This window comes from Equus quagga, chromosome 19 (genome assembly GCF_021613505.1).
Source record: "Equus quagga isolate Etosha38 chromosome 19, UCLA_HA_Equagga_1.0, whole genome shotgun sequence".
Taxonomy (NCBI): domain Eukaryota; kingdom Metazoa; phylum Chordata; class Mammalia; order Perissodactyla; family Equidae; genus Equus; species Equus quagga.
Genome location: NC_060285.1, coordinates 8939074 through 8956263, shown reverse-complemented (window position 1 = coordinate 8956263; position 17190 = coordinate 8939074). Strand labels below are relative to the sequence as shown.

Here is a 17190-nt window from a genome sequence, read left to right as displayed (position 1 = left end):
GAGGTTAATTAAGTAACTCAATATCACATAACTAAAAACTAGCAAAGGCAGGGTCCAGGTACTAAAGTTAGAATTCTGGATGTAATTCAATAAACATTTGTTGGCTACATACAAAGAACTAGAGGAAATACAAACAGGTGATATAGACAATCCTTGCCCACAATCAGGAACAGAGTCCATAAATTACACTAATACGAACAATGCGGTAAGGACAGTAGAAATGAAATAAGAGGAGGGAGAGCTCGTGTCTGGTGGAAAACTCAGTCAGGCCATATGAAGGAGTTTATGTTTGACAGGCAGGAATGAGGTGGGGCACTCCAACTTAGGGAACACTGGGAGTAATAGCCTGAGGAAGGAAAACATGGGACATGTTTGAGCAAGGCAGTTGTCCGGTTTGTTTGAGAGCTAAGACTCGAAAGTTTGATGGGGCCGTATTGTAAAAGGTAAAGAATGCCACGGTGATGTAGGTATTGGGCTTTTGGGAACAGGGTCTAAACTATGTCTTGAGATTTACCTGGTGGTTAGTTGGTTGGGTAGAAGGACACTGAACTGGGGGTGAGGAGATAAGTCAGACCAGTACTGTTATCCAGCTGGGAGGAAATAAGGACCTACGAGGGTGGTGGCAGTGGGCTTGGATTTGGATTACTTTTTTGTCCTATACCTGTAAACACTCTCTGTGTCCCCTTACATTCTTGAGACGTGTCAATCATTTTTTAAAAATATACCGTAACCTCTAAACTGCTAATAATTTCTTGAGACGTAATAAGCACTCATCACATATTTTGGGAATTGAGTTGGATGTATGATCAAGGTGGTAAAAATGCTAGGGCTCTCTTTAAAAGGTTTTATAGGACTCAGGCCATGCCTGCAACCATCTACAGTGTTACTTGATAACAAAACTAAACTAGTATTTTTATTCAGCTCTTACTATGTACATCATCATTTCATTCATTTCTTCCAGACGTAGGTACTGACATTATTTTCATTTTACAGGTCAGAAAGACTGAGGGTCAAGCAAGTAGGGTAACCAACGGTCCCAGTTTGCCAGGACTGAGAGATTGAGCTGCTGAACTTTCAGTGCTAAAACCAGGACAGCCCTAGGCAAATCGAGAAGGTTAGTCACCCTACCAAGACACCCCATATCACACACACCAGGGTTCAAACACCAGTCTGACCAACATAAATCCCCGTGGGATTTTATTTTGGCTTTCTGATCAACGCAGCCAATATAAATATCTTATTTGGGTATTTTTGGGATAGAATCCAAGCATACTCTCATACTGAATTTGGCTCGTGTATTTGGACCCTATTTGAGACTGGAGCGTATAAAGCGGCAAAGAATCACAAAATGGATGGGTTTTTGTCAGAGAAAAGGAATCCAGGCTGGGGAATGTCTTTTCCTGAGGACACCCTTACCGGAGGGTTTGGCTCTATGAACTGTTCTCTGGCGCCCCCTAGTGGTTCAGGGCTGTCACCCCTTCTTTACTCCCTACACCAGAGACCAGGCACCCCAGGTAAAGGGGTGAGATGGAACCCAAGTGAAAGTTCTTACTGCTTGGGGAGAGTAAAGATTTTGTTTTAAAAATAAAAACTAACGGAGCTTTCTTTTTTTTTCTTAAATGAAATCTGTCCAGGCTCTCGCAATCTAGGATAAGGACAATCAGACACAAAATTTAAGTGGATACCAAAAAAAACCCAAACTCAATAATCAACATAAATATTTCAATGCAATATTTCAAAAAATCAAAATTAATCCCCTCCACGCCCCATCACGAACAAAATATAAAAATTTAAAATACAAGACAGGCTCTGACCGTGCACTTGCCCTACCCTGCCTCACTTGCCTCCCCCTAAGCTTAATCACTAATCCTGTGAGCACCAGCTCAGGAGCCCAACACCCAGCCACACTGCGAAGCTCTCCCGTGAGGGACTCCTGAAGGTGGCACCTCAAAACCTCACCATGTGAAAACGGAAGTGGCACCTTTCAGAGTTTTGCACCAAAGAACCTTCAAAGAAGAGAGAACGTCCCCTGCTAGGGGAAGCCAGAAAGCCTGCGTCAAGCAAGAAAGTTCTTTGAGGCTTGTTTAGACATATTTTGAATTTGACTTCATAATATATCCGTTCTTGCTTTTGCTCTGTTACCTTTTGTTGAAGTACATATACTTCAGAAATGTACAGAAATGTGTATATATCGTAATCATACAGCTCGAAGGATTTTCACCAACGGAACACGTGTTTAACCAGCACCCAGATCAAGAAAGAGAACTTCACCAGGCCCCCAGAAGTCCCTCTCATGCTCCCTTCCACTCACTACCAGCCCAAGGTACCTCCACATTGACGTCTGACAGCATAGATTAGTTTTGCCGATTTTTGTTTTTTATATAAGTGAAATGATACGATCTAAAGTATTCTGAGTCTGGCCTATTTTGCGCAAAACTGTGTTAGTGAGATTAGGCCATACTTCTGTGTGTGGTTGTGGTTGGTTCATTCTCCTGGCTTTGTATGCATAGATTACAGTAAATGCATCCATTCTGCTGATGTTTTCAGTATGGGGCTATCACGCATTGCGCTGGTATGAATCTTCTTAGGCATGTCTTTTGGTTAATAGACATGCATACGTTTCTGTTGGGAGTATATTTGCTGGGTCATAGGGGAGGCATATTTTCAGCTTTACTATCTGCTGCCAGTTAGCTTTCTAAAGTAGTTGTAGAAATTTACTCAGTGAGAGTTCCTGTTGCTTCATATCCTGTCTAGACTTGATATTCGCCACCCTTTTTATTGTATCCTGTCAAGTGGAGAGGCGTCATATTTTAGTTTATTTGCATTTCCCTAGTGAGTAACGAAGTTAAGAACCTTTTCATATGTTTATTTGGCATTTGGATAGCTTCTTTTGTGAAGCATCTGTTCAAGTCTGTTGCCCATTTTTCTGTTGGATTGTCTCTTTTCCTTATTGATTGAAAGGAATTCTTTTTTTCAAGATTGGCACCTGAGCTAACATCTGTTGCCAATCTTCTTCTTCTTCTTCTTCTTCTTTTTTCTTCTTCTTCTCCCCAAAGCCCCCCAGTACATAGTTGTATATCCTAGTTGTGAGTGCCTCTGGTTGTGCCATGTGGGAAGCTGCCTCAGCATGGCCTGATGAGCGGTGCCATGTCTGCGCCCAGGATCTGAACCAGTGAAACTCTGGGCCGCCAAAGCAGAGCGTGTGAACTTAACCACGGGGTAGCCTTAAAGGAATTCTTTTTAAGTTCTAGATTTGAGACCTTTATCAGATATATGTATTGAGAATACCTCACCCTATTTTGTGGGTTGTCTTTTTACTCCCTTAACGGTGTCTTTTGATGAATAGAGGTTCTTAGTTTTAATATAGTTTATTTGATAATTTTTTTCATTTATGGTTAACACTTTTCTTACCTGTTTGGGAAAGATCTGCCTATTCCAAGGTTGTAAAGATGTCCTTCTATGTTTTTGTTCTTAAAATTTTATTTTAGCTTCAGATTTGCAATCCTTCTGGAAATGATTTTTGGTGTGGTGTAAGATAGGGTCAAAATACTTTTTTTTCATATGTGAGGGGACCATATATGTGTGATACCTATTTTTGTTTTCATATAAAAGTAAATAAATTAACTCCCTGTTAAAATCATATGACTTTCCCCTAATTCTTCAAATAAAATTGGTACTCCATAAATGACTATTTTGAACACTAATTGAGGCACATTATCTACACTACCTCATTTAGTAATCACAAGTCAATGGACATTTGGACTATTTCTAGTTTGGGACTCTTATGAATAATGCTGCTGTGAACATTTTCATTTCTCCTGGATAGATACCTAGGAGTATGATTGCTGGGTCATATGATAAGTGTATGTTTAACTTTTAAAGAAATTGCCAACTGTTTTCCAAAGTGGCTGTGTCATTTCACGTGCCCACCTGTATCATAAGAGAGTTCCAGACCTCCACATCTTCACCAACACTTAGTGTTGTCAGTTGTTTGGATTACAGCCATTCTAGTGAGCGTGTAGTGAGATCCCATTGTGGGTTTACTTGGTATTTCCCTTAGGACTAATGATTTGAGATCTTCTTCTGTGCTTATTTGCCATCCGTATATTTTTTCCGTAAAGTATCTGTTCCAAGCTTTTCCCATTGGAGGCAGCTGTGTGGGTAGGGGGAAGGGTCATGGGGAATGTCTTCTTATTGACTTATAAGACTTCTTTGTATATTCTAGAGGCAAGTCCTTCACTGGATTTTTGATTTGAAAATATTCTCTCCCAGTCTGTGGCTTGTCTTTCATTTTTTAAATGGTACCTTTTGAAGAACAAAAGTTTTTAATTTTGATGAAGTCCAATTTCTAAATTTTTCTCTTATGGATTGTACTTTTCATGTCATATCTAAGAAATCTTTGCCTAATCAAGGTAGCAAAGATTTTCTCATACCTTTTCTTCTAGAAGCCTTGTTGTTTTAGTTCTTACATTTAGGGTGATGATCCATTTTGAGTTCATTTTTGTGCATGGCGTGTGGTAAGGATTTACATTGTTTTGGGGTTTTTTTTGCATATGGACATCCAATTGTCCCAGCACCATTTGTTGAAAAGACCATCCTTTCCACTGCTGAATTGCCTTGGAACCTTCATTGAAAATCAATTGACCACAAATGTGTGGGTTTTTTTCTGTACACTCTCTTCTGTTCCATTGATCTATTTGTCTCTATCCTTATACTAATGCCACACTGTCATGATTATTTTGAAATCAGGCAGTGTAAGTCTTCCAACTTTATTCTTCTGAAAAAAAAAATCATTTCTAAACTGCAATTATGTTCTATATTTTATGAAGTTACTACAGTAAAATGTAAGACACAGTTTTTATGGACGTATGCCATACTAGAGAAGAGTGCACATGTTCTAAGTCTGCAGAATTACATTCATGAGAAAAATAAAGCCATTATTTCTTTATTTATTTCAAAGATTTTATTTTTTCTTCTTCTCTCCAAAGCCCCCCAGTACACAGTTGTATATATTTTAGTTGTGGGTCCTTCTAGTTGTGGTACATGGGACGCCGCCTCAGCGCGGCCTGATGAGCAGTACTAGGTCCATGCCCAGGATTTGAACTGGTGAAACCCTGGGCCACTGAGGCAGAGTGCTTGAACTTAACCACTCGGCCATGGGGCCAGCCCCAAAGCTGTTATTTTAAAATTAAATAATTAGTGTATACTTTTTACCTACTCTTGTTCTGCAGGATCATAACCTTCTCACAAGACTCAATATAATAAAATGGAAAAATATAAACAGGTGACAAATAATAAAGATCAGGGAAAATATATAGAGTAGAAGATTAAGCCCAGGCAGCTAGTCTAACCAGAACACGCTGAACGTTGAGGGGTTACGCTGTGGTGGTGACCCCGTGGACAGGGGTGTCCCCATTTCTCTCCCTGACACTACAGCTGTGGGAGGCAGAGAGGAGCCCCACCCCTTTGCTGACCCTCACACCACTAGTCCCCCGGCTCCGCCAGCCCAGTCCTGGCTTTCCGGGTGTCGAGGCCTCTTCCTTTGGCTTCTTAGGCCCTGTCCCTCTTCCGAGAGTCCCTGCCCTGCCATATGACCTGTTTTCTGCATTCTCTTCCTCTCCGCACACGGGGCAGACTGGGTCAGGCAGAGCCCTGTGGGCCTTGCTTAAGAACTTAGACTTCATCGTGTGGGCAGTGGGAGCCGGGGAAGAATTTTCAGTAAAGTGAGTAACCTGAGCAGATGTACAATTTTTACTTTTTTTGAAAAATCTTTTTTATTATAAAATAAAACGCAGATACAGAAAACCACACAAAACAAACGATGAGCGTAATGAATGATTATAAGGCAAATACCTTTGAGACCACCTTCTGGGTCAAGAAACAGTGCTTTGGCAGCCTCCCAGGAAGCACTTCTGTGCGCTCCATTCCAAGCACAGCCCCATCACCCCCTAAAAGTAAACACTAGCCTCACTTTTATCAAAATCACTTCCTCATAGTTCTATCACTCAGAGGTTTATACCTAGACAGAGTTTAGTCTTGTGCATTTTTAAAAGCATGTCTTTTAATTCTCTCTTGGTTTTATAAAATTTTTTCCAGGTTTCTTGAGAGATAATTAAGACATAACACTGTGAACTGAAGGTGTACTATGTGATGATTTGATATGTGTATATATTGTGAAATGATTACCACAATAGGGTTAGTTAACACATTCATCACCTCACATCACCTCATTTGTGCGTGTGTGTATGCGCATGTTGAGAAATTTCAAGATCTACTCTCTTAGCAACTTTCAAATATACAATTCAGTATTGTTAACAATGGTCACCATACTATCTCCAGAACTTATTCATCTTATAAGTGGAAGTTTGTATCCTTGCACCACCTTCACCCACTCCCCACCTCCTCCCCCCCTCCCCTAGCAACCACCAATCTACTCGCTGTTTCTAAGAGTTTGGATTTTTTTAGATTCCACACATATGTGACATCATATGGTATTTGTCTTTCTCTGACTTATTTCACTTAGCATTATGCCCTCAAGGTCCATCCCTGTTGTGGAAAATGGCAGAATTACCTTTTTTATGGCCGAATAATATTCCATTGTATAATATTCCATTTCTTTATTTTCCACATTCTTTATCCATTCATTCATCAATGGACACTTAGGTTGTTTTCATGTCTTGGCTATTGTAAATAATGCTGCGATGAACATTGGGGTGCCACTATCTCTTCAAGATAGCGATTTCAGGGCCGGCCCTGTGGCCGAGTGGTTAAGTTCACACACTCTTCTTTGGCAGCCTGAGGTCCACTGGTTTGGATCCCAGGCACAGACCTAGCACCGCTCGTTAAGCCATGCTGAGGTGGCATCCCACATAGAAGAACCTACAACTGGGATATAAAACTATGTACAGGCAGACTTTGGGGAGAAACAAAGAGGAAGATTGGCAATAGATGTTAGCTCAGGACCAGTCTTCCTCACAAAAAAAAAAAAAAAAGAAAGAAAGAATGGATTGTTCCTGTCCTGATAGGGCAGGCAACTCTAGTGTGCCTGACTTACAAAAAAAGAAAAAAAAAAAAGATAGTGATTTCATTTCCTTCGTATATGTACCCAGAAATGGGATTGCTGGATCACACAGTAGTTCTATTTCTAATTTTTTGAGGAACCTCCATGGTCTATAGTGTTGTTGAAATCCACTGTTTCCTTATTGATTCTCTATCTGGATGATCTATCCACTGTTGAGAGTAGGGAACTAAGATCCCTAACTGTTATAATATTGCTGATTATTTTTCCTTTTAGTTCTGTCAGTTATTCTTTATACATTTAGGTGCTCCAACATTAGGTGCATAAATATTTACCATTGTTATATCTTCTTGACGAATTGACCTGTTTATCACTATATAATGACCTTTGTCTCTTGTGACCATTTTTAGCTTAAAGTCTATTTTGTCTGATATAAGAATAGCTACTCCTGCTTTCTTTTGATTGCCATCTGCTTGGAATACCTTTTTCCAACTGTTCAGTCTCATCCTACATGAGTCTTTAAAGCTAAAGTGAGTCTCTTACAGGCAGCATGTCATTGGATCTTGCTTTTTTCCCCATTGAGCCATTCCGTGTTTTTTGATTGGAGAATTTACTCCATTTACATTCAAAGTAGTTATTGATAGGTAAGGACTTACTGTTGCCATTTTGTTACTTGTTTCTCTTTTGTAGATCTGTTGTTCCTTGCTTCCTCACTTGCTGACTTCCTTTGTGATTTGATCATTTTTGTGGTGGTGTGCTTTGACTCCTTTATCATAATTTTTTATGTATCTACTACAGAATTTTCCTTTGTGGTTACCACGAGGCTTACATAAAATATAAGACCAATCTTATAGCGTCCTATTTTAAGCCAATAACTTAACTTTGATAGCATGCAGAAATTTTATACTTTTACTTCTCCTCCCCTCACATTTTAGGTTATTGATGCTTAAATCTCTTAATCTTCAGGTTCTCCCTCCGTGGAGGAGGGTAAGGTGGCCTTCCTGGTTGACTCCTAGTCTTCCATTTCCCCCCTGAAATGTTTGTTCTAAGCCAGTCACAGTAATGTCCCGAGTCTCCTGACAGTTACTGGTGTAGGAATGGGGGAGTTACCCAATCCTGGCCAATGAGACTCAACAGATCTCCACTGGGGGGTATTTGGAAAAGGTTTTCTTGTGCCTAAAAAAGAGACTGAAGATGTTATTTGGATGTAATATCCAGATCTGCTGCAGCCATCTTGTAACCAGGAGGAAAACCAGACTTAAAATGAAGGTGACACTGAGAAAGGCAGAGGGAAGAGACGGAAAAAACCTGGCACCTCTATGGAATTATTGAGCAGTTGGTTGTACCACTCCCGGAGACTGAGCCATTGCTGGGTTTCAGTTGTGTGGCATAATACATTTCCTCACTGTTTAAGCTCATTTGAATTTTTTGTTGTTATTTGAAGCCAGAAGCAGTCAAACTGAAACAGATTGGTCAATGGTGTCCATGTTGCCAGGAGATGACACACATAAGGTCAAGTGGATGTATTTTGTCAGCTCAGTAAAACTTCTGGGGAATAACTCACACTTATTTCTCAGAAATCCTTCTCAGTCCATGTGATTTCAGTGGGTTTGAGCGCTCCCCATACCCCAAGAAGGCCACAAAATCACATTCTGACCAAAGTACTTCAAACCCTTGGGATAGGGACGTACACAAACGAGACTAATCAGAGTGCTCCCTGGGACTTTTACCATAGTCATTAGGAAAAGATGCTCTCTCTTCTCCTCTAATTTCATAAGCTATAAAGACAGTGTAAGCTTGGAGCTGCCGGTGGCCATCTTGCTGTCAGATGGCAAGAGAAGACTTGGGAATGAGCCCAATAATGATAAGCAGGACCAAAAGATGGAGAAGAGAGAGGGGCTCAGTTTTCATGACATCATTCATGTCTTGGATGGCACTGTGCTTGAAGCCCTCAGCGTCTGGGGGCCAATCACAGAGGGGCAGTGGGGGGAGGTAAGGACTTCAGGAATTAGCTGGCGCTCTATTTGTGCTCTGAGTTCGTGGAACAGGTAATACTGGTTTCTCTCCCTGCCAAAGCTCTACCTGACGAGAACTTTGTGCTGAAGTAATTTTTTACATGCCTGTGTGTGCTGCTGTCCTACCAACTCATTCTGAAGTGATTACTTTTTCTTGCCTGAATGGACAGTGATACTCAAGGCCCCACTGCTCCCAAATCTTAGAAAACTAGAGTGTGGAACAAAACAGCAGCAGTAAAAACGCTTATTAGAGTCAAGCGAAATGATTATATTACACTCATGGTGGCAGCTCCCTCCAGGTGAACAAACTGGGCCTCATGATAGCAGTAAAGAACAGAGACTTCACAGAAAACTCACAGCAAAGAGGGGCTGGGCAGCTTGGCAGAAAGACGGGCATGGCTTCAAAGCCTGGCTGTGCCCTGCTGGCCAGGTGACCTTTGGTAATTTACTGAGTGTCCCTGAGTTTCAATCTTGTCATAAATGAGGGCTACACATACCTATTGTGACTAACCTGCTGCCTCTGCCCCACTGTGGGCTTGGCTCTCTCTGACCCATAGTGAGAAAATGGAAGTTCTCTCCAGGGTCGCTCCCGAGTCTTCACTGTCTTTGCGTGTCCGTCACTCCCAGCTCTGTTGGGGGCCACACTGCACCCTGGTGTGGGTGAGACCTGGACTCCGGGCCCCTCAAAGCGTGTTGCCTCCTTCCAAAAGGCTCCAGGCCAGAGGTTCTCGCTTCCCTTTCTCACCCCGTGTTTCTGTTTCCTGATCCCATGGTGTGTTGCGTGCTTTCTGGAAGGGTTAGGGTAATCACAGGGAATTACAATAAAGAACTGAAAGCTGTGGCCTAAATCTGACTTAATGAAGCCGTGACCTTGAGCAGGTGACTTTAACAGCCCTTTTGCAACATGGGGGTGATAATGTGTTCCACTGGCTGTAAGATGCACCATTGAGAAAGAGAAAGAAAACACACCAGCAACTGTGTTACGACGAAACGTCTTTTTTTTTTTTTTTTAGGAAGATTAGCCCTGAGCTAACTACTGCCAGTCCTCCTCTTTTTGCTGAGGAAGACTGGCCCTGAGCTAACATCCATGCCCATCTTCCTCTACTTTATATGTGGGATGCCTACCACAGCATGGCTTAGCCAAGTGGCACCATGTCTGCACCCAGGATCCGAACCGGCGAACCCCAGACAGCCAAAGCGGAACCTGTGCACTTAACCGCTGTACCACCAGGCCGGCCCCACAACAAAGCATCTTAACAGCGGTCCTGGATGAGCCATTAACCAATCACAGCAACTCTCGTTGCTTCAAAATTCCTCTCATCTTCTGTGAGATTTGCAATTACTCCTGCCTTCTGTTGCCTTGCTTGGCGAATGAGAGTCAATCTTTGTACCCATAGCTTAGGAACAAAATGTAACACAACTTCTGCTCCTGGTTTATCTTTCTATCTTAGGTTCTGCAAAGCACTTGCTGTTGCTTTATAAGAAGAAAACTGTCAGTCCTTCAAAGAGAAAACTCTGTTTCACTAACACCGATTTCACTCCCTGTTGCTCCCGTAGCCCTGCCTTTCTCTCTACGTAATCACTTCTTATCTGAATGCTAAATCACATTAGGATTTTTCTGAAGACATTTTAGATAGCACTAAATTCAGGACTTGGCAGTACCAGCAGAGTATCTAACACAGCTGAAGACAATATAAGCAGCTGTGCTCAATATCTCAAATTTGCAAACAATGATGGCTCCATTGGGGCGTTGCCATTGGCTGTAATATACACTCCTAATATCAGAGATGTTAAAATGTGGAAAAAATGTATGTCTTAGAATTAAATATAGTAGTAACTACTGGTGTTGATTAGAATTCTTTCAATTGCAAGTGACAGAAAGCTCAACCCAGACTGACTTGAGCAAAAGGGATACATTGAGTCACAGAAGTCCAAAAGTTCTTGTATTATTCCAGCTTCAGGTAAGGCTGGATTCAGGACTCCAGGATATAATCAGAATTCAGTTTCTGGCCATTTCTCACTCTTTCTTTTATAGGGATGGCTTCAGTCTCAGATTTCATATGGTAGCAACTTGGAGCTAGCATCTCTAACGCCCGTGTCTTCTTGGGTTTCACATCCAGAGAAGAGGAATGAGTGTCTTGTCCCAGAATTTTTTTTTTTGAGGAAGATTAACCCTGAGCTAACATCCATGCCCATCTTCCTCCACTTTATATGTGGGACGCCTACCACAGCATGGCGTGCCAAGCGGTGCCATGTCTGCACCTGGGATCCAACCGAAGAACCCCAGGCCACTGAAGCAGAATGTGGGAACTTAACTGCTGGCCACCGGCAGGCCCCTTGTCCCAGAATTTTTAACTTGAGTCTCAGTGCCTCTCATTGGCTCTAACGGGTCACACGCCCAGCCCTGGACCAATCAGCATAGTTACCAGGTCAGTTACTATGCACTGGCGCTGTATTACCTTACTGGGAGTCTCCAGAGGGAAGCTAGGAGAATAGATATGGGGCAGCAAAAACAGTAGATGAGACTTATAGGTTGGATGTGGGGAATTAGGGAAGATTAGCTCTGGGATCATTAGCCCAGAGCCTGGCCCAGGGTGAGCCACTCCCAGGGGTAGATTTGATCTCTGCTTCTCTGACAGCTTTGCACAGCAGGAGAAGGCCTCTGCTAAGACCCACCAGCTCGTCTGAGTCAGCCTTGCACACCTCCTGGACCAGCTGAGATGGCACTGACTCAGCTCCTACGTGAGCTGGATGCTGCTTGGAAAGTTAATAAGTCTTTGAAGCAAGATAGTCCTCTGGTGACGTGGGTTGGTGCCGTGCGTGGGTGGGAATGGATGAAAAAGAATGGGAACACCGCGGTTCCTAGAGCATTTATAAAGTTAAGATGTACCAAAAGAAAGAGTGAGGGAAACGTCAAGAGCAGCGATTGCAAAAGGCTGCCCACCAAGGCTGTGGGCGCTTTCTGCAGACTGCCTCTGCTGCCCAGTCCCAGGGGTTTGCTCACAGCTGCCACAGCCCTCAACCCCGAACCTGCTCTGCCAGAGAGTCTGCCTGTGGCCGTGTCTTTCAGGCTCTCCTCCTGATCTGCCCGTCTCTTTCCTTCAAATCTAAATTGCAAGATGCAGGACAAGGGGAATGTATCTCTGCCATTGTGGGGTAGGGGGAGAACAGGAGGGAGGCATGGTCAGGAGGGGATCTCAGAGGAGATAGAGACTGGAAGGCAAGGCGGCAGGGACAGTGCAGAATCTCCTGGAGTGCTTCTTACAACCGCTCAGAAGCTGGACAGAATTCAACTCGGAGTACCTGCTCTGCCAGATCCCCAACTAGGAGGTCTGGACACAAAAATAAATAGGACGTCATCCCTGCCTTCAGGAAGCAGAGTCTAGTCTGGGAGTGAATAAGAAAATTGTTAATTACAATGGCATGCGATGGCACGGATGTGGGTGCTGGGGGTTATTGAGGGAAAGTACCCCTGAGGGAGGAATGAAATTGCAGGAGGTCTCAGGTCAGTGTAGCCCTGGCCAGGTCCAGAGGGCTGGGGGTAGGGGTGGTTCTGGACGCAGCTGCACCTTGGAATGGTTCTCCTTAAGGCAAAGGGACAGGCCTTTTCTACTTCTGGTTCGGGCTTTGCCTTAAGGCTTGTGGAGGGTGGTAACTTCCCTGGCCAGGAGGCTCCGGTCAGCCAAGGGCAATTCTCCACACAAGGGGACAGCTGGGGTAGCCGTGAGTCCTTGGAGCCAACACTCAGAGCAGCTGGAGCATGGGTGCACCATCCTGGTAAAGCCGCCTGGGAGGCCACCAAGAGCATCCGCTGCAGTATGTGCCATGCTGGCTGTTTGGTGGAGGGTGGGGTAGGGAGCAGAAGGGAGGGCAGGGGAAGCTTCCTGGAGGAGAAGACCATTCTGGGGCGTCTTGAAGCACAGCTTAGGCAGCAGCCAAGCAAAGAAAGATCCGAGGAGTCAACGTGCAAAAGTTGTAGGAGCATGCAGCACTTTCAGGACATGCTAAGATCTTGAAGCCTGACCCTGGGCATAGGGTGGAAATGGGAGGTGGGAGGAGAGGGCTGACAGGTGGCCAGAGGCCAGATCCTAAAGGGTCCTCTGTGCCATAAGAAATTGTGTATCAAAGTTCTTCTAAAAAGAACTGGATTCTCATTCTGTCCCCACCTCAGTCCTTTCTGAAAACATTTACCAATGTCACAGGACAAGCCAGCCCAGCCCTGTTCAGTTGGGTGAAATCAGGACTCAAATACTGCAGAACTGAGGTGGGGAAGAGGCCGCCAGTGGGCAAAAGGCCAAAGAGGGACACCCAGAGATGGGCTGTCTCTGACGCCTGAGAACACAGGGGTTGAGACCAAATGAAAATTAAGTTTTTTCAACATCGGCATTTTGGAAGCAGAAAGAGTCAACCACTGGAGTCCCTTGCAGAAGATTGAGTGCAGAATTTGAAGTCAGAAAAGCAGAAGGCCTAGGCTTGGGGCCCAGCTCCACTGTGCCAGCTACGTGGCGCTGGGAGAGTCACCCAACTCTCTGAGCCTCTGTATCCACATCTGTCACTGGGGATTGTTTCCGTTCCATGAAGTCAGATAAGGTAAGGCATGTATGTAAAAAAGGCCATACAGCTGTTAGTTACTATAATTTACCTTAAAAAATTAAAAATTAAAAAAAAAAAACCCGCAACAAGGAGAATCCTGAGGCAGGCTTGGTTTACTCCAGTTACCATTTGGCACCCAGCAGGTCAGGGACTTACTGGATGACACAGCAAGTCAGCAGCAGCGCCAAGGTGTAAACTCATCTGAGTGACTGACTCCAACGTCATCAGCAGAATCAGCCGAAACCCAACTTCATACTGCAGTTCAGATGTTGGAGGCGTTCCCAGGAAGTCCCTTTCACAAAGCGTGTTCAAGGCGGTTCCCAGTGGGCAGCCCCAATATCCTCCAAATGGTTGGCAAGACGTAAGTGGATGAGGTTCCCAGGAGGCAAGGCAAAAAGGAGATAAAGAGTAGACATTTGCCATGAGTACTCAAGACTCTGCATTTCTCGGTGCTTCTTATGTCCACAGGCCACCCTCCTTTTAAAGACAGATTTATTGAGATATAATTTATATACTATAAAATACATGCTTTTAGAGTGTATAATTCAATGGTTTTTAGTCTACTCACAGAGTGGTACAACTATCACCACAATAAATTTTAGAATATTTTCATCACCCCATAAAAAGACTCTTACTCATTAGCAGTCATGCCCTTTCCCCCATCCCCATCTAGCTCCTAGCCCTATGCAATCACTAATCTATTTTGTATTGCTATAGATTTGCCAATTCTGGGCATTTCATATAAGAATCATAAGATATGTGGTCTTTGTGGTGGGGTTCTTTCACTTAGCATAATGATTTCAAGGTTCATCTATGATGTAGTGTGCATCAGCACTTCATTCTTTTTTATAGCTGAATAATATTCTACTGAATGAATATACTACATTTTTTTTTATTGAGTTAATGATAGGTTACAATCTTGTGTGATCTCAGTTGTACATTAATGTTCGTCATTCGTGTTGTAGGTGCATCACTTCACCCTTTGTGCCCATCCCCCACCCCACCTTTCCCCTGGTAGCCACTAATCTGTTCTCTTTGTCCACATTTTTAAATTCCTCATATGAGTGGAGCCATACAGAGATTATCCTTCTCTAACTAGCTTATTTCACTTAACATAATTCCCTCAAGGTCCATCCATGTTGTTGCAAATGGGATGATTTTGTTGTTTTGCAGCTGAGTAGTATTCCATTGAATATATATACCACAACTTCTTTATCCATTCATCTGTTGATGGGCACTTAGGTTGCTTCCACGTCTTGGCTATTGTAAATAATGCTACAATGAACATTGGGGTGCATAGGACTTTTGGAATTGCTGACTTCAAGCTCTTTGGATAGATAGCCAGTCGTGGAATGGCTGGATCGTATGGTAGTTCTATTTTTAATTTTTTGAGGAATCTCCATACTGTTTTCCATAGTGGCTGCACCAGTTTGCATTCCCACCAGCAGTGTATGAGGGTTCCATTCTCTCCACAACCTCTCCAACATTTGTTACTATTAGATTTAGATATTTTTGTCATTCTAATGGGTGTAAGGTGATATCTTAGTGTAGTTTTGATTTGCATTTCCCTGATGATCAGAGATGATGAGCATCTTTTCATGTGCCTATTGGCCTTCTGTATACCTTCTTTGGAGAAATGTCTGTTCATGTTACTTTTGATATTAAAACTCATTACAAGAGTTTTTTAATATATTCTAGATACAAGTCCCTTATCAGATATATGATTTGCAAAGATTGTCTCCCATTCTGTGGGTTGTCTTTTCACTTTCTTGATAGTGTCCTTTGAAATACAAAAGTTTTAAATTTTGATGAAGTCAATTATCTATTTTTTTCTTCTGTTGCTTGTGCTTTTGATGTCATATTGAAGAACGCTTTGTCTAATCCGACATCAGGAAGATTTACCCCTATATTTTCTTCTAAGAGTTCTATAGTTTTACTTCTTTCATCTAGGTCTCTGATCCATTTTGAGTTAATTTTTGTATATGGTGTGAGGCAGGGGTCCGATTTTCTTTTTTCGCATGTGGATATCCATTTGTCCTGGCATCCTTTGTTGAAAAGGCTATTCTTTCCCTCACAGAATTGTCTTGGCACTCATGTCAAATATCACACAGTTTCTTTTTCAGGAAAGCAGGCCTTGAACTCTTCTTTCTATACACAGTTTGTACAACTCTTATGATTTCTGGCAGGTAAAGCCAGCTTTTCTCTTCTGGTCACAGGCACCTCAGGCCAGCATCTATGGTTTAAGGTGACTTGGTGTCCAATATGGACTCCTAATACTTGATAGAGACAAAAAAATCAGATTCTGTTTTGGATGGCACAAGGGCTGGGTGCCCACCAAGAATGCAGGTGACCTACCCAGTCTGTTCTCCCAAAGATATTGGAATGCTGCCCCAGGTCTCCATGTGGCCTGATGTCTTGGAATCCCTGGGACCCAGAAAGGTGGTGTTGTTTTTAGCTTTTTTGTGTTATATTAAGAAAAGATATTTAACTGAACATACAATGGAGCTGCAATTTATCTTTTACTTTTTTCCCCCCTGGCACTGAGCATTTATTTCTCTTTTTCTTGCAAGGGCAAAAGGTTATACACCTTCTAAGTGTGTGCTTCGCCAAAGTAATCAATACTTAAATGTACCTATTTTCAGCCACCCAGAGAGGGAATGATCGTGTAGAAGAGCTCAGACGAGATGTATTACGTTATTGATGAAGTGTCAGTGAGTCAGAGATAGGTAGATGAAATTCTCCTGAAACAACACAGTCTTCAAATATAAGGAAAACGATTTCAGCTGAAACATGTTTTGGATTTAGAAAACCTCAGCTCATAGGAGGGACATAATTGGAAACACCTGAACCTCATATGTCACTTAAAAATATGGAACGCTTCACGAATTTGTGTGTCATCCTTGTGCAGGGGCCATGCTAATCTTCTCTGTATTGTTCCAATTTTAGTATATGTGCTGCTGAAGCAAGCACTGCAATTTATAAGAACATGATTTATATTAGGCTTTTGAAATCTTATAAAAAGCACTTGAACTGAATTACTGTATGTGATACCCTTTTAAAGAAACTGTTTAACATATTTCTAAATTGTGGTAAAATATACATAACATAAAATTAACTTTAACCATTTTTAAGTGTACGGTTCAGGGACATTAAGTACATCCACATCGTGGTGCACCCATCACCACCATCCATCTCCAGAAATTTTTCATCTTCCCAAACTGAAACTTTGTATCCATTAAACAGCAACTTCCCATTGCCCCCTTCCTCTAACCCCTGGAAACCTCCATTCTACTTTCTGTCTCTATGAATTTGGCTACTCTAGGGACCTCACATAAATGGAATCATACAATATTTGTCCTTTTGTGTCTGGCTTTTTTCACTTGTACAATGCCTTCAAAGTTCAACCAAGCTGTAGCATTTGTCAGAATTTCAGGTGAATGTTTTTACCTCAGCTGCTTTCTCATGCTTCCTTGGGATTTCCATGAATCCTTGTGTTGAATCCCCATCCCTGAAGGCAATCTCACTGGTCTTTCTCACAGCAAAAAGGAGGCTGACTGTGGCCTC

At 42.6% G+C, this 17190-nt stretch overlaps 1 non-coding gene across 1 annotated transcript; it reads right to left on the bottom strand.

Annotated features, from left to right (window-relative positions):
* Positions 1–16489: 16489 nt before the first annotated feature.
* On the bottom strand, positions 16490–16596 carry LOC124230646 (U6 spliceosomal RNA). Its single transcript, XR_006886252.1, has one exon. It is a non-coding gene; the product is annotated as a U6 spliceosomal RNA (small nuclear RNA).
* Positions 16597–17190: the final 594 nt, after the last annotated feature.